The 18,957-nt window shown below is 40.2% G+C and overlaps 1 protein-coding gene across 1 annotated transcript in view; it reads left to right on the top strand.

The window, feature by feature from the left end:
• CADPS2 (calcium dependent secretion activator 2) overlaps positions 1–18,957 on the top strand; it is a 5,163,308-nt gene that overhangs the window by 3,632,488 nt on the left and 1,511,863 nt on the right. The gene's annotated exons all lie outside the window — the stretch shown is intronic.

Below are 18,957 nucleotides of genomic sequence, written 5' to 3'. Positions count from 1 at the left end.
ATATTCTAAATGGTGTATTGTAATCTGTGAGTGGCCTGATAAGCAAAGAACAGAGGATAGTTATGACATCCTTGGATCTGGTGCATATACTGTTGATAATTGATTGGCTATCTAGAAGGATTTCCTAATTTTACCTGATACATGATAATTGAAGGATAGTTCATTTACAAAGAAGGTCGGTCCCTAGATGTCTAATGACTCCCTAGATATCTAATGACTGTGTAGATCTTAAACACTTCTGTTTTATAATGTTGTAATTAGTAGTGCGGGCTTGACTCTGAAAGACAGCTAAACTACATTTTTTGGGATCAAACATAAGCCCAAGCTCAGTACGCTCACTGGCAAACTTTCTTAGTCATAAACCTTTGAAACCTTATTTGCACATTGGAGAAGTAGATGCTGAACAGGAGAAGACAAAGAACACAGCCGTTTGTGACGCCACTGCTGTCATGCCTTTTAGATGAGTGGACACTACTGACATCTATTGTCTGCATTTTGTAAAAGAGACAATTTGCAACCCAGAGGGTGACATAGTAATTTATATTTATACAAGTGTGTTTACCAGTAATGCCTGCAAGGATAATCATACTGAAGGTGTTAGCATGACATGGATAAGGATTATGAGCATGGTGGCCTTTCCCTATGACATCTGATACATTTTGAAAGAAAGTGACCACATTAAGGAGCTTGGGCATACCTTTTATGAAGCAAGATTGACTAGGGCCAAAGTCTGTAGTCACAAATGCCACTGTTTCTGAATCTTATTACAATAAGTTCCACAATTTTATAGGTGATATTGGTTACTCTAACAGGATGATAGTTACCAGTGTCTGTGGTAGACTAACTCTAGTGGAATGGCACCATAGTGGCCACTGTTCATAGGCCAGGTACTTATCCTGTGCAGAGACAAAACTAGAAAAAGATGAGAAGGAGTTCAGCAATGTTGTACATTGTATTAACTTGGAGATAGTGTACTGTATTGTCTGGGCCCTTGGAACTACCATTTTTGGTATTGGATAAAATATATAGTATCTATTCCACAGTAATTTTGCAAGAAGATCAATTCAGTGTCTCAGGAATAGAAAACGGAAATGATTGGGGGAGGTGAAATTGGAAGTGAATTTTGGATCTAGGACATTGGCTATAGCTTTAGAATCTAAATAGGTTGTACAGTTCAGCTAAAATGTGATGCAGTTTTGGATGTTACTTCTAATACTTGTAATACAGCTAAACAAGGCCTTAAGGTTATCTTGGGTGTAGGTGACTGCCTTTAATTCATATCTTCCATCAGAATTCCAGCTGGTGACCTTGTGCTCCTTGCTGACCAGCTTGAGAACCTTCTTATACAGAAAAGTAAGGAATCTTTTATATGAAACACATTTTTTTTTCTCTTTTTTGCACTGTCTCTTTATTTAGCAATTTCACCCTGGGGTTCCTTTTCATATTTGCTTTATAGCCAAATGGAGCTGGAGTCCTGTATAAACTGGCTTAGATGGGTGTAGAACTCCAAGGTATGTAGTTGACTGGGTGAGCAAAGGTGGTGGTTGGGATATCTCCTATTCCCCATTCATGGGGGTTAGCATGGCACTGATATGGTAGAGTTATTGGGCATGCTGCTACCAGTTTTGAATGGAGGATGTCAGTTGGCTGTCACATTTGTTCAAAGAGGAAATGACATTAGCAGCAGTGCAGGCAGAGGTAACCTTTCTTCACAGGTTCATAGGTAAGTTTTAACCCTAGCTAATTTCCCTCAGAGGTGGGAATCAAACTCTGTAGCTTGTGTCTATTAGGTAAACACTTTGACCATTATTCCAGATGCACAATAGTTCCAGTATTTCTTCACCTCTGGTGGAAACTTAACAATTTTTTCTAGCGAGTTCTTTTTGATAAATTGAATGAACCACTAAGCATATTTGTTCTTTATGATTTCAGTTTAATGCAGGAGTAGTTAATGTCAACCAGAAGTAGTGTTACAGTATTAATAGGCATAAAGAAACAATTATTAAGGCAGCTATCGCACTCATCAAGAAATGTTAAGGGGGATCTACAGTTGGCAGTAATTGTGGTAATCACCTTTATTATGAGTAATATGTTCAAACTGGTGTTATGAGCAATTTGGCATTTCATAGGTTCATAGGTAGGTACTAGGCTATTGGTCCTGGGGCCTATATAAGCCTAGCCAAAAAGGTTCCCTGGCTTCCACCACCCAAAAGGTGGCAATAAGAGAGTGGATAAATATAGATAATTCCCTCTCTGTTCCCAACTGGTCTGAATAAGTGATGAGTGGTACCATTGCATGGAATGATTGCTATCAGTACACAGAAATCAAATTTCAAAGACTACATATATGTACATATGTTCACGTATTAGGAAGACCTCAAGATTGGCCATTTTATGGTAAAGACTTCTGACATTGAGTACATCTACCATAATGTATGCCTGATTAGAATGTGCTAGGCTGGAATGTCCAAGAGATGGACTTTGCCTCGAAAAGACACTATTGGGGTATAAAAAGTCTTACAGAAGTCCCAAAGAAAGAGATCCATACCATTCCTGTTGAAAAAGGCTAGCCAGTTGGCCATCAACACTCATGCTGACCTGTGATAACATCAGGTTGTCAGGCAATTATTGAAATTAACTATTTTGTTTTGGAATTGTGCCATCTTTCCTGGAAATGGAAAGATACTTCTCAAGTCTGGTTTCTTTTCTGTATTAGGCACACACATTGGGAGCTAAGCCATGAGTCTCTGCATCTCCCCTAAGATAGAATGTCTGAGGTCTTTTACCTGAAATGGGCAACTATGAAGCTGCACTCATAATCAGAGTTGCTAAATATATCCCAGAAGACTGAAGATATGCTTATGAGATGGATGAATGTAATATAAATGATGGCTTCAGCTGACATTTCTGTGTTTATAGACATTTAAATTTAAGAACCAGACATAGATGGATTTATAGATTTCAGATGGAATATTTTAAGGTTTGCCTGGAGAGTGAAGGACAGGTTTAGCATGGGTAGTATCTATCTATATATATATATATATATATATATATATATATATATATTTTTTTTTTTTTTTTTTTTTTTTTAAATATTCTAATTCCTAGCTATAGGAATTTAAAGATTTTGTGGTACATAGCTTTCTAGAATAAAAAGATTGTAGGTTCATGGGACAGTACTAGGCTAATGACTCAAAAAGTCTTTAAAAGCCTAGCCAGTTTTACCCAAATTTTACCCAGTTTTCTTTTCCTAGGGGAAAGATAACAAGGGTCAACAAGTCAGGTCTTGACTGTTTTTACAGACTGCCTCTGTCCATAAGGAACGTGGGCACCACCCCAGTAGTGAGTCTGTGATTTCCCATCCATCAGTCCAGATTGCACTGGAAGATGGTCAGGGAAGGGTTGTGCTTCACGTGAATAGGAAGCCTATTCCAATGGAGGTGTAATCTCTGGGACACATATTTGTCTCTGCAGCATGATCTGTTCATGTCAGAGGTCAGGTTTAGATCACTGGACTGGGTAACCAATGGCTGGGTCAGAGATTTGTAAGTCAGACACAAATCACCCCGTGGTAATTTGTAGGAAATTGAATTCAGTGATAGGGCTTTTAACTGGTCCACATATGTCATGTTGGTTATACCCTGTATTTTTTTATAATAAACTTCTAAGGATGCTCCAACTGTTGCAAGTGTCTGATGAGGTACATACCAAAGGGTGCATTGTAGTCAGTTGGTCTGGTGAGGACTGAATACAGTGATACTATGACATCCTTAGATGTGGATGCCATTACTTATAAGCTGAGCTTGAAAGAAGAATTTCCTCACCACCATGGACACACTGTGGTCAAAGTTCAGATTATTATTTATCTTAGTACCCAGATCTATCACCATTGGGTCCACTCTTAGGGGCGAGTGCTATTAATGTTGTAATTTGCAAGGGTATTTGATTTCCCAAAGGGTATTGTTACCCACTTGTTTGAATTTAGTTTTGAGGCCATGGCTCTGACACCAATCATTAGTGTATGTCAGACCTTTCTATAGGATATCAACATCATTTGAAGAGTCCGTGATTACCCTCAGCTTGAAGTCATCAGCAAACTTGGTCAGCCAAAGGCCATCTAGATATGCCTTGACGTCTGAGAAGTGTATTTCAAACAGGAAGGGGCCTGCACTGAGCCCTGTGGTACTTCACTAGTGACTGGCCTCTTGTTCAATGTGAATTCACCCACTCTAACAACATGTATCTTATCAGTGAGCCATTTGGCTATCAGTATGGTAAAGTAGAGATTTATGCCCAATTTTGTGAGTTTATCTATAATACGTGAGTGGGGTATTGTGTCAAATGCCTTGCTTAGGTCAAGGTCGGCAGTATGCACTAAATTACCCTCATCCATGGCCTTGGTGACCTTCTCAAAGAAGTCCACCAGATTAAGTAGGCAGGACCTGCCCTTGATGAAGTTGAACTGGGTTTGGTCTAGAGTCTGGAGATTTCTTATAATGTTGTTAATCAGGTCCGTGATTATCCTTGCCATAGCCTTGTATATGAGGCTAGTCAGACTTATGGGTCGATAGTGTCCTGGGTCAACTGATGGTCCCCCCTTGTGCAGAGGGATGACTGCTGCTGTCCTCCACTTTACTGGGGCATAGCCTGTCTGGAAACTGTGGTTAAAGAGAGAGAGCCGAGTACATCTGCTAGGTCATGTTTCAAGCTACTTAATAAGCACCCTGGGATTCCATCAGGGGCCATTAATGCCATGTTTCTAGCTTTTTTGATTGCAGTGATGACCTGTTATTTTGTGATAACAGGCAAAGGAATTGTAAGAGGTATTTTTTGGGAGTGACTGGAGGTAATGAATGGTGAAATTTGATTTGAATTTATTGGCAAGCAGGTTTGCTGTTTCCTCTGGCTGACTATAGGTAGTACCATCTACAGCCAACTCAGCACATTTTTGAGTGTTTCGCTGAAGATTTTGGACATAACTAAAAAATGCTTTGTGGTTATTGTTTGCTTGTGAGGCTATATTAGTCTCATATTTAGCTTTTGAAGACTTGACTAATTTCCTGATTTGCCTGTTGAGACTGAGGGATTTTCTCTTTCTGTTGTGCTCCCTACCACTTACTTCCAGACAAATATTTTCTTTGTCTTTTGTTTGGTCTGTTTATGCCAGGGGACCATCAAGGTGGCTTGATTTTTCCAGCTAGACCTGTGTTTATTTTCATCAGGTACTGCCGTTACTATGCAGTTGTTTAAGTTGTTGTACAGGACATTTATGTATACTTCTGCATAGGCTTCCATGTTTTAAGAGTTGGAGGAACTTTCAAATTTTCTATGCTGTCATTTAACAGGAGGTGATTTGCTTTTGAAAATTTTATTAGGGTTTTAGAGTTTGATGGGTGTACTATTGTTACATTTATTTCCAAGGAGGCTTAGAACAATTTATGATCCATTCTTACTAATAAGGACATTAAACTGGGGGGGGGGTCATACAAGCTTCCCCAAGTTTGTGAATACTTTGTCAAGGATATTTGGATATTTGAGCCCCTCCTAGTGACAGTGTAGACCAGCTGTTTCAGAGCATTTGCATTGACAAAGTCCAGGCATCTCTGAGCCTGCATGTTAGTGGTCGTGTATGTTTATGGAGGGGTGGCTAAAATCACCCATGAGTAGAGTGTTGGGCTGAATGGTAAGTTATTCTAGTAACTTCAGGTATGTGGATTGGATTTTGTGGATCATGGTTGGAGACCTCTATCTAGCAAATGTATGGTGAGGGATTTTGCCTGTGATCAGCTGGACATGGAGTAGCTCAAGCGAGTCATCCTGCTTTACCAACCAATAGCTGTGGTTGCTTTTTATGCAAATGGAAACACCTCCTCCGTTTGTTTTTTTTTCCCTCTTCAGAGGGTGTTCTGAATGAGTGATGGGCATTGTAGCCTTGTGCTGCTGGGGTGCTTCTGCAGCCTTGAACCACATCTCTGTTACTGCACAGATGTCAGCATTCTCCAAGGCAAGAACAGTTTCCAGGGGGGGCAGTTTCTTGTTAAGAATCTTAGCATTAGCAGTAGTTCCTTCAATGTTGGTAGGTCTGTTGGTTTGGGACTGCCTACAAAAGACCCTATGGGAGTGGCTAATGCCTTGGCCAGTATTTGAAAGTCTAGTGGTGGCAGGTGCACACCATCTCTGGCAAAGCAGCGTGGTCTGTTGATCATGTTGTCCAGACTGACAAAAACTGGATCCCTTTGGAATTACACCAGTAGCTAAGCCAATTATTGAAGGCAATTGTTTTCTGTTTGTATTGTGGTGTTATTATTGGTGAGGGTAGAGTGCTGCTCAATACGAGGCTCATACTAGCCAGTGACACATATTCAGAGAAGCCCTTCATGTCTGTCTTCATATAGTCAAGGGTGGTACCTCTCGGGTCATTCCCACCCACATGGACTATGGCTGAGTCATACTGGATTGGTACATGTGTTTGAGTGGCCTGAGTGCCTGCAGGATCTTGTGATTCCTGGCCCCTGACAGGCAACTGACTGTAACGCTCTATTTATCTAACCTGGTGAGGGGGTGTCTATCATATGACCAAGATGTTTGAATCTGTGGCATTTCACCTTAGAGGCTTGCTTGTGGAGACACTGGGGTGTGTATTTCTGTGTGCAGTGGTTGGTGCTGACTTTGTTTTGTTTGCATGTCATTTCTGAGGACAGTGTACAGGAGGTCTCTGATGTTTTGGTGAGTTGCTTGTGACTACCTCCACATATGTATGCTTATGCTTCAAAATCTTATTTAGTGAGGGGAATGATGTGCATGTTCTGACAACCTGTTTGTCGTTTGATTTGTGTGAGACTTGTGTCTTACTTTTCAAAATGTAGCTACATCTCTCACATACCATGCTTGTTTGTTTCAGGATTAAGTGGTTGTCATTATACATAAGACAATTGTTACATTGCCTCAGGATACCCATGTCAACCAGGCTGGCCACAGAGATAGCAAGAAAGTGCCTATCCATGGTTTCAGTTTCTTCACTAAGGGTTTAACCAGGGAGAAGAGCGGGGACATTTAACTGGACTGGGATGACACTACACGGACGAAGAATGGGTGTGAACTGCAGCTATCGATAAGGTGATACTGCTCTGTGTGCTCCAAGAACAGCAGGGTGAATGAGGGAGATTGCAGAGATAGTTATTCTAAGGCAAATCTTCACTTGACAGTGTGCACATCTATACAGGGCATTGCTAACCACCACCACGTGGAAGGCAGCCTAGTGCAAATGCTGGGCTTATATAGAATCAGAAAACCAAGTTATGCAGCAGCAAGGCTTACATACCAATCAGAAAAACACACAATAAGCTTTCAGCCAGTGGCCCCCAACTCAGACATTTTTGGTACAGCACATATCTGCTGCAAGAGTGCAGTCAGAAAACCCTCATAATGTAAAAATGCTGGTTTTAGAGCTCAAGAGCAGGGAAACCACATAATCTAGATACTACTGTCCTGTAAAACTAGCAGACACAATGTACTTGAGTACTACAGTAAAAATAATCATCAGAAGTGCACAATTATACTTATTTTCATTCTTTTAGCATCAGGTGGCTTTAGATTCAGCAGATTCTCTCTCTCAGGCAAAGTTGCCAAAAGAAGAGCAGCTCTGAGGAATTGAAAGCCACAAGCACAACGGTAGTGGTTGTGTTAGTAACTGAGCATCCTGATGAACATGTAAACATTACATTGTCAGTAATGAAGAAATGTATTTGTTTTCAAGAGATTACCTGTTAAGAAGTAAAGAAATATATTTATCAATTAGAAAAATGGTCTCCTTGTGACTAGAACATACTATTCTGTTGCAAAGTATGGCCATGATTCATAAAGAAGGTTTTAGCTGACATGAGGTAAAGAGCCACACACCTACTCACACATGTTAGGCATTGGATAGTGCTGGAAATCTGAGTAAAGGAACACGTAAATAAAGAGAAGTGCAGTCATGATGGAATAAGCTATGATAAGTCGCTGTATGGGTGGAGCAATGCTGCAGCAGGGGGTGTGGCCAATTTCATGGAAATAATGATGTAGGTAGACCAGCATGGCTGAATTAGTGCATGCTTACATGAACAATGTAGTGTCACATAAATGCAGCTCAAACTGATCTGGTACAAGTAGGACAGCACATCCAGCATCAGTTACAGCACAGTGGGTATGCACAGCAAAGTTCAAACCCTTTATATCATTTAAAAGAGAAGGAAATTGCGGAGGAAAGGGATAACAGCAAGCTGAAGGAAACATTTAAGGGAAAACATAATTTATAAAAGATGGAGGGAATGAGGCTATTTTTTTTTTTTTTTTGCAAATGTACAACTCCTTTTTCTAAGATTGGCAAATGAAGGGTAGATGAGGAAGATATTGAATGGATGGGATAAAGGGAAAAGGGTAATTAGCAGGAGGTAACCAATGCAGAATACAGACTCAAACAGACAAGATGGTATTTACGTGAGGGATGGAGACGACAGTGTATGGACGCAGACATACAGAGGATACACAAATGCTGATAAGGAGGGTTAGTTAACTAGTTAACAGGGAATGCAGAAAAACACCAGGATGGATATGAGATGAAATCCTGGCATGGCAAGAAGACAAGCTAGATCACAGGGTAATAATGCTAAGCATCACTTACTTAGGTGGCCAATGTTATGGGCCATTTACTTCCTCGGGTAACCTAATGGGCAGAGGCTTCCAGTTTGTTTACTCTATAAACCATGCCAGTAGACTGCTGTCATTGAAAAGGTGGACATCCAGTTGCTGGCACACTTTGGCAGTCTTCAGCCACTGCAGCTGATGCTTTGAGACTAGAGGGCACCTCCATTATCTTCTTCTTCTTTCAGCTTTTCCTTGTTAGGAGTCACCACAGCGGATCACATGCCTGCTCAAGATTGGCAGTGGAGTTTTACGGTGTCAAGTTGCCAGCCCAGTGCCCAACCTTCCACAGAAGGCACACACACGCACTCACACCTAGGGCCAATTTAGGGTGTCCAATCCACCTACAGTGTTCACCTTCCCCCTCCTGAAAAGCAGATATTTAAAGCAAGACTGACCCCTACTGGTTGCCACAATGCAAACCTGGTGACTAGTAGCTGCGCACCCAGGACTTCTGCTAGCACAAGCTGAGGTGACTGCAGCCTTAATTCTTCCACTTCCATAAGTGGAGCTGCATGTGGTGATACAGTGAGAAGAAATGTTTATAAATGTGTGCTGTAAACACAATTAAAGTTGTGCAGTGGACTTGTACAAAAATCATGCACATCCCTCTGCTAGAAGAGGAGCTTCTTCCTTCTACATCATCCAACCATATTCAACTGTAGCTCCTCCACCACAAAACACACGTGCATACTTCAACGTGTATGTCTGCAACAGTTAACTGAGTAGAAGACAATACAGAAAAAATGGTTACAGTACATTTAAGGATCCCGCTCATAAACCTCTTCCTACCTCTGACAAAGTAGGCCATGATGGTGGTGGTGCTGTTTCTGATCACTGTACCATATGCCAGCACTACTCAGCAAAATGGGTGATGTTAGTGATATTACTCACCATTTCAGTGATCTCATTCGAACCGTCCACCTTACTCACCATTTCAGTGATCTCATTCAAACCATCCATTGGCTTCTAGAAAAGAACTAGATATATAAAGACTTCTCATCTTCTCTTTGTTGCTGATTTAAAACTGTATAGCTCATCAGATGAACTGAAAGTTGTCAAAACTTTTTCAGATGATATAAGAATGTGATTTGGTGTTGATAAATGTGCAAAAGAAACCTTTAAAACAGAAAAACTGCAACACCAGGAAATATCAGTGGGGGACAAGAATGTTACATAAAAGAACTAGAGCAAGAGTGAGTGTATAAACATTTGGGGATTGATAGAGGCTCAACAATAAAACATGAACAAATGTGACTAAAACTTGGTAAGGAATATTTTAGAAGACTTAAATTAATCCTGAAAACAGCATTGACATCTAGGAACAAAATACAAGCTATAAAACCAATTTGCTCTTCGTCTTAACTTCCAGTTTTGCAGTGACTGACTGGCCCCAAAATGTCTTGGATAAATTAGATAGGAAAACAAGAAAGATGCTTCATACTCACCAAACGATTTATAAAAATCAGTGCACACCAAGATTATATATTCCCCATTCCGAAGTCGAGACAGGCCTCCTTGAAATTGATAACATGTATAGATCAGTAGTCATGGGCCTCCACACATATCTGCTAACCTCACAACACCCAAACACAGTGAAAGTTTTGAAACATGAGGAGATTAAATTTAAGATGACTTCTCTGTTTAATCTAGCAGAAACATAGTGGCATCAAGCAGGAATGGAAATCAAACCAGAAGAAGATAAAAATCCGGCAGCAACTCACTGTGCCAAAAAACAAAAGAAAGAATATAAAGTGAAGGACCAGATGAGAAGGCAAGAAAAGTGGAAAATGCACAAATATAGTTGTAATTCTAGAAAACTTCTGGAAGAACCTCATGGTGATCAGGAACAAATGCAGGAATGGTTAAAGAGAGGTCAATTCTGAAAGGTTAATATTGGCAGCCCAAGACAGCGGGCTGCATACACTCTGGTTTACAAAGTCCACTGAACATGTGGAAGAAACAGACAAATATAAATCTTGTAAAACCGAATTGGAAACAGTTGCGCATCTCTTTGCTGGTTGTGACATACTAATGGCAGAAGGACTGTATACTGAAAGGCATAATAATGTGGCAAGACTGTTGCACTGGGGGTTGTGCAATCATTATGGTATTGAAGTGGCTAAAAAACACCATAAACATGAGCCGCAGAACATCACAGAAAATGATGGTTTACATCACATGGGATCACCCATTACCAACAGTTCAAAAGACAGATGCTAGAAAACTGGACATAGTGGTCAATGAAAAGAACACAAAAGAAGCATTGATCATTGAAATCGCTAGACCCAGTGACTACAGTGCTTTGTGTAAAATACCAGGATCTGCAGGCAGAAATGAGAGCAATGGGGAAGAAAGACACCCAGACAGTTGCAATAGTAGTAGCAGCAACAGGTGTTGTAAAAAAAGACTCTACAATCGAATTTAGTTATGTTACCAGTCCATCTAACTTCATACAAATTGCAGAAGGAGTCATTACTGTGCACATTGCGGGTGCAGCAAAGACCACTTTTGGCTGACATCAAAGATTGAAACAATACTAATTTCATGAACTTTAATTGTACTTTAACTTTGGAATGGGATCCAGTCCCGTCATGGTATTAGAAACCCAAAAGACTTGAAGAAATTAAACAAGGGAGGAACCATCCATCTTCTGCAGTAGGCTATCATAATCACCCAATAGCTGGTCTTTAAATTTCCTGTGCAGGAAAAGCAGGAAATGTCTGATGTTCATCATGTTTCATTGTTGCAGTCCTGACTTGTGGAGATTTCCAACTGTAGAAGCCCTTGGCCAGCCTGACTACCAGAGACTCTATTTCCCTCCCCCAGACACTGGCAAATGGCCTGTCCGACTTCTCTGCGCGCGTCTATAAAGGGAGTCGGCCAGTGCCATGATCCTTGTTCTTTATTGCCATTGGAGTCCAAAGTGCCAATCAATGTGTCAGCCGGTCCGCACCAAAGAAAGAAAACTCCTAAAAGCTAGGTTCACCAATGGGGAACCTTTAATGTGTTATTTGACTAATGTTAGAAAAATTAATAATTGCCTCCACTGTGGTAAGCGATTACCACACCAGGACTTTCATTCTTTTTGTGTAACTTGTTTGTGATGAGAACATGATATCCCCAACTATGAGTTTTATGCTTGCTTTAATAACAGAACCATGAAGCATAAGGCCGAGCTTCTTGCTAGGCATCTTAGTGAGTTGTCAGTCCATTTGCATACTATGGCATCCACTGGTTAAGCTCAAGTAGATCTCCCTAAGTGGAAAAAAAGAAAAGAACTTTAGGTTTAGGGCCTCAGACAACACTCACTCACTGCCAGCCAGTCCTCCTAGGCTTGATATCATTGATGAAGGTGAGGTGCTTTTCCAGCCCCCTTCTGCAACTGAGGTGGTGGCAGAGGTCTCTATCGAGACCTGTTCAGAGTCAGATATGTCTACCGGTCCCTTAACTTCTTTTCAAGTCAAAGGACTCAGTTTATCAATTTGGTCTGGACCTGCTATGGATGCTCCATCTCTTGACAACCATTCAAATACTGAAGATTCCTCAAATCGTCATTACTGCAGTCTTTCGCTCATGGGAGTCAGTTGTCCATCTGGGGGTGAAGGTCAGACGTAGACCAAAACTGAAGCCAACTCACAAAAAGAAGGAAGCCAGTCTGGTGGTTCCCTGCCATTAATAAACTCTACAACAGAAGGAAGAAACAGTTGCAGGAAAAAAGTGAAGTCCCAAGATTGGAAAAATCCCCTTATTAACCTCAACAAAAAGTTGAAATTCCTCATTTAAACCTCCAAATCCAACTATGAAGGCAGAATTGTGACAGACGCTAAAAACAACCACAATATCAAGAATCTCCATGGCAATACCCAGATTTGCTCTGAGTTACTGCACAATGGTACCTCAGATATTGCCAACGTACTGGCCGACAGATTCAGTGCCAACTTTACCCCCCAAAGGACCAATCTCAATACCGGAAGATTGCCAGGTACCCTGCATTACTGTAGCACAGGTTAAAGCTGCATTGTCTGAGACCAAGAATACAGCTTCCATGGGACCCGACAATATCCCTGGTTGTGTTCTACATGAATTACAAAGTGAACTGGCACCACATCTGTGTGCTCTGTTCACTCACAGCCTCACCTTAGACTTTGTCCCTACAGAATGGTGCACTGCTACAGTCATCCCTCTGCATAAAGGAGGAGCAACTACAGACCCTGGAAATTATCACCCCATTAGCCTGACGAGTCTGATATGTAAGGCTACGGAGTACATCATTGTGGACCTAATTAACAAGGATATAGGGAATCTCCAAACTCTAGATCCCATGCAATTTGGTATTGTGAAAGGCAGATCATGCCTGCTCAGCCTAGTTGACTTCTTTGAATCAGTCACCAGTTCGATGGATGAAGGCAAATCAGTTCATACAGCCTACATCAATCTGGCCAAGGCCTTTGATACCATTCCTAACTCAGGAATTATTGATAAACTAAACAAACTAGGCATCAACCCCTATATCATTAGGTGAGTTGCAAATTGGCTCACAGGACACACAGTGTGAAAGTAGCGGACTCCAAGTCAGACTGCCAATCAGTCACAAGTAGAGTCCCACAGGGACCAGTCCTGGGTCCTCTCCTGTTTGGTATCTACTTCTCAGAAGTCATTTGGCATGTACCTCACTAGACACATGCAACAATTGGAAAGGCCACAAAAGTACCTCATAAAGAGGATCCTAGGTCTTAAACACATGTCCTACATGGACAGACTCAAAACCCTCCAGCTATTCTCGGTCTCATATTGTCTACTAAGAGGCGATCTCTGCTTGACATACAAAGCCATGTCTGACCCACTTCTGTTAGAAATGCTACATCTAAAAAAATCCCAATCCCTCCACACAACATGGTCCAGAGACCTCTACCTCATTACACAATTAACAGAACATGCTGAAGGGACAGGTTCATAACCCAGAGACTGCCCATGATCTGGAATAGACTTCCCATACATGTCAAGCAGAGCACCTCACCAACCCTCTTCAAGAGAAATCTTGATGAGTTGATGGGAAATAGAAAGTTCACCCTGGGATCACTCCAGTGGCTCTACTTGATAGAGGCGCTGGGAACTAATATCGGGCAGCACGATGCCAGGGCACGTCTATGGGCTACCCTTGTAAAGGCTCCAGGGCCATTAGCGTAGTACACACCTATGACCCTATGAAAAGCAAGATTAACAGTAAGGGAACATAGGAATAAGAAAAATAAAAACATAGAAAACGAGCAATAGGGTGTCTGTAGGTATTGGAGCAGAAGGAGCCTGAAATGTTAACCAGGAGGAATTGGCCTGAATGTATCCATAAAGATTTAAAAAGTAAAAAGTCAATGACATTCAGAAGCTATAAAGCTAAAACACTGCATGTCCTTAAGGGGTCACTTGCATATATCCCAACTGCCTTTATTACAGGAGGTTTAAAATATTTTATTGTGAAAACTCAAGCTTGGCTGAGACTTTCTTGCAGTTTTTTTCTGAATGGTCTGCCTGTGTGACCTTTTTACCCTGCAGTTTAGATTCCTATAATGGATATTTTTGTGGTTATTAATTTTGAGTAGCGTTATCAGAATTTCAGAATCAGAAAAAGTTGGAATAGTTTCAGTAGCTAGAGAAATTTCAATACTATGCTTGCATAGTACAGCCAATCTACCAGCTTTATTTCTAATCCTGTCTTGTCTTATAATGCTGTTACCCAGGAGGTAGTATTTCCTCATTTTTTATCCTGTTTTAGACATGTTTCAGGCATTATGAGGATATCTGAGGACTGAATCCAGGAAATATAAGTGCTTTGTATGTCAATATGATTAAAATGGAGGCTATTGGCTGGTTGAGGATTAGTTAGGATGACAGAGTTAGTAATCTGGGGAGGATTACCTAGTGTAATGGTAGTATGAGCTAGGCCTGGATTTCAATGAATGCCACCACTTAATTCTATTGACATGTACATATAATGTTGTGGGTAGAACATTTTTGTTTAGGTTTAGGCCTAGAGTTGTGATAATGTAGAAAACTTTGCTGGTTTACTCAGGTGTACTTGAGTAGATAGATATATATATGTGCTGACATAGATATGATGAGAGAACAACATGGGAGGAGTTATTGTAGAAAAGATGTGTGTAGAGCAGGTGCCTCTGGGTTGTGCACATTGGATAGAGACAGGATGTTACATGTCCTACAATGGAGATATGTGAATGATGACAGTTGTACTGCAATGATCCATACCTCTCAACTGTCCAGATTTTTGCAGAATGTCCAGATTTTTGCCTCATAATTTTGGTCTATTCCTTATAAAATCTGTGGTTTTCTGGCAAATCACTGGGATGACCTGAGGATTTAAGCCACTAAATAATGACATACATTTGAATTTCAGACTTCAAATCCTTCAGAAAACGCTTGTTAACACAAACCCTGTTATCTTAGCATTTTTTTCTAAGTTTGTAAGAGTAATATTTAAAATCTGTTCCTATTTTTGGCCCATTGTCCCCGATTATGTCAGGCCTTGTCCAGATTTTTTGTACTAGGAGGCTGAGAGGTCTGCTGCAATCATTGTGTGTTTATCTGGTTTGGGAAAGGATAGAAATAATATACAGATAGTAGTACGTGAGAAAAGGAAATAAAGTCTGGTATAGTTCGTTAATGTTACTGGACTGTCCGCTATTTATATCTAATGAGGAATACCTTTTATAAGTTCATTAGTTCATGGAGTGGTTACTAGGTTATTGGCCCAAGGGGCATTTTAAACTCAGCCAAGCTAACCCCAAATTTATCAAAATGTTGTTGACATGTAAACACTAACATTTTATGAGCTGCAATATGGGCTTGTACACACCAGATGTTCACAGGCTGCCTCTCTCCTTTAAGAATATAGATGCCAAACCGGGAGTAAATTTGGGATTTCTCATCTGTTGGTCCAAGTTATGTTTGAATATGATTAGAGATGAGCTTTGCTTTACATGGATGAGAAACCTGTTCCAGAGAAGGGATTATCTTTGATTCATATATCTGTCCCTCCAGTACATCATGTTTATCACAGACTAAGTGTTGGTCCTTCAAATGGGTATTTCCGATGCCATTTATTTTGAGGACATGGAAGAAATCCTTGAGAGTGTAATCAGAATGCCTTTAGGCTAGGCATAGCTTGCAGTGCAGCATACAAAAGCATTAAAGAAAGGGGACAGTAAAGGCGAAAGAGTTGCTAAAGCTCAGTAGAAGATCATTCCTCCTTCTAGATGAGTTAGAAGGAAGGTCTTATGGAAGGTGTAAGCTCAGTGATTATTGTTTATTGTGTGTTCTTTCAAATATTTACATTTTTTAGCAGGGGTCAAGATTAGAAAAGGTTAGTGAGACCATGAGACAGAGGGGGAGAGAGATGTCAGCCTCACTGAATTATATGATAGAGACCTAGACAAGCTTCATCCTTAGAATAACAGGAAGACAGCCTTAAGGCCTGTTTCTCAATGCTACAATAATAGAGATGCATGCTTGGTAACCCACTTAAAGGAGAGCTGCTGTGAGAGAGATAAGCCCTTACTGTTCCCCAAATGACCCATTTTTGATTATCAACATGGGCATAGGAGAGACAGTAGTGGGAGGATGGGACATCAGCGCACCCATCATGGGGTGGCAGCAGCCTGGGCTCACTGCAGTATGAAGTGTAAAACCTGACCCAATCCTTGCTGTGTGAGCACTGAGGTACTTAGTTGGAGACTGTACTTGCATATAAGCAGGCATGAGGCACCTCCTAAGGCAAGTGGCTGCAGCAAGCTATTTAGGCACTTTTCACAGTAGTTGCATGACACTGCAAAAGCATCCTAACCAGCACCAGGCATGAGATGGGGTGGGACCTGGGAGAGAATAAGGTTCGACAGTAGACTGTGTGAATGACGACAGGAGCTGTTGACAACTGAGATGAGCTGCTATAAAGAAAAAAAATTAGGATGAATGGGAATAGATTTATAGTAAGTTTGCTCCCTGGAAATATATAAAAGCTCTTTCATACTTTTGGAATAGAACAGCAGGAATGGGATGACAGACTTCTGGGCAGCTGGACAGAGTAGATAATATGAAAAAAATGAAATTAGGGCTTTACAAGGATCAGGTGTGTAAAGATGAAGGTTGAGCATTTAAAATTTTTAAACAGGAGCTGTTTTGCAGCAAAGAAATTGCATAAAGAATAGGAAAGTATATTTGGAAATTTGCACATGTTGTAACCTACAGAGGGTAAATCATGGGGAGGGGGTTAGTATGGTCGAATGGTCTGCTTAAAAGGAAAAAAAAGGCAGTTGGGGAAAACTATTTGAATATTGTTTTGACTGTACATGTATTTTTCCCAAGATGGATATGGCATTTGGTTTAATGCTGTACCTTTGGAAGGCATGTGAATATACTTTTTTCTTCCTTGATGTACTGTGTTAAGAAATGTTACATTATGTGGTAGTATGAACGTTGAAAAGAAGTATAGAAAAACTAAAACCAGTCAAGCAAAAAGCCTTTGTGTTACACAAAGAGCTAAACTATATCCTTGTACACTGCTTCCATTTTTATTAAAACAGCCTTGCTAGCGCTTGCCTGTCCAGCACATGTATCATTATGCATTGCCTCCATTGTTTGTTAAAGCAGACGTGTTACAACTTGTCTCTTTAGCCTGAATGAAATATTGTTTGGCTATATACAGGCATATAAATAATGATTTGCATTTGTTTGATTAGATTTAATGCATATGGATAATGATTTTATGTTGTAATTCTTCAGCTTTTACACATTTCTGCAAATGTTATCATTCTTTCATCTTTGATGTGCATTTGGATTACTCATTCTGTTGCTTTGACAGCTAAATGTTCGATATGTATTCATATGAATCAGAGACTACATTAGTCTTGACAACAGGCTTTATCATTTCTGAAATACATTTGGTTCAAATACAAAAATATAAGATCATTTAATTGCACTGTCTCAAATTTACCTTGTCATATCTGCCTGCATTTTTGTTAAGCACCATAATCCAACAATGTGCTGCAAAGTTGGTTATGACAATTAATAGCAGATTGCATAAGCTAAAATTAATGTTGGTGTAATTCTTTTGAAGTGAAATTCTGCTGAATGCTTCATTTTCTATATATTGTTATGTTTGATAATTGAGATTTACTATTAATTCCACACATTGGCTTCATTATTATGAAACAGGTATTGAATTGTCCTGTTTTCCATTACGTTTGAGTATATCTAAAGTTTAATAATAGCTGGTGTTGTCTTAAAGAGAAGAGCATTATTTACTTTTTCATGAAAAGGCATTTGTTTTAATTTTGTACCTGTATGCATGCTGATTTTCTGATTCTGTTTTTTTTCTTTGTCTACAAGTCTAGCCCCTAAATTTATTTAGTCTTTTTGTTTGATAAACTTCGAAACTCATCACTTAAACCCTTATGCAGTATGTCTACAGTACCATCTATATCCTTTCATTCTTTCACTCTTTCCATTTATCACTTTTTCCTGGGAAACCCAATTTAATCAAAAATGGCTAGATAGATAGAGAGATAGAGAGAGATACATACACTGTGCAACATCATAGTGATGTATATAAACACACATATCTATATTTATTTACATATATAGAGATAGATATTTGTCATGTGTGTGTGTGTGTGTGTGTGTGTGTGCGCGCGCGCGTATGGATTCCCTTTCTTAACCTCAGAGATTCAGAACTTCAAACTGCAAATGGTTGCGACCATAAGACTGAAGTTTAGAAACGTTTCGAATGGAGATCGCTGTACTGTGTGGAATGGGAAATGTACCATTTTCCTCACTGTCATGTGATCTCAGAGTTGGTATATTTATTTAGCAAAGGGGATAGGGGGGTGCAGGCGGGCTTTCCCCCCCTGAAGAAACATAAAAAAAGTTTTTATTTTTTTATTACAATTTCAAAACTTTGATCTTACTGTCTTAACCATTTTCACTTCGAGCTTGTAAAGCAGATCCATATATGATCATAGAAAGTTACTAGGCTAATGGTCCTAGGGCCATTACAAGCCTAGCCAAATTCTACCCTTATTTCCACAATCAGCACCTATTGCTCCTGTCCAAGAGGGACAGAGGTGGAACCTTCAGGATGAATTTACAGTTACCCATCCAATCAACCAGATTGCGTTTGAAGATGGCCAATGAGGTGCTCTGTTTGACATGAAGTGGGAGTCTCTTCTAAAGGTGCGGTAACCTCTGGGAGACAATTCTGTCCCT

Source organism: Protopterus annectens, chromosome 11.part0 (genome assembly GCF_019279795.1).
Source record: "Protopterus annectens isolate FY-2018-M chromosome 11.part0, PAN1.0, whole genome shotgun sequence".
Taxonomy (NCBI): Eukaryota; Metazoa; Chordata; order Ceratodontiformes; family Protopteridae; genus Protopterus; species Protopterus annectens.
This window is presented reverse-complemented; position numbering and strand designations above follow the sequence as displayed.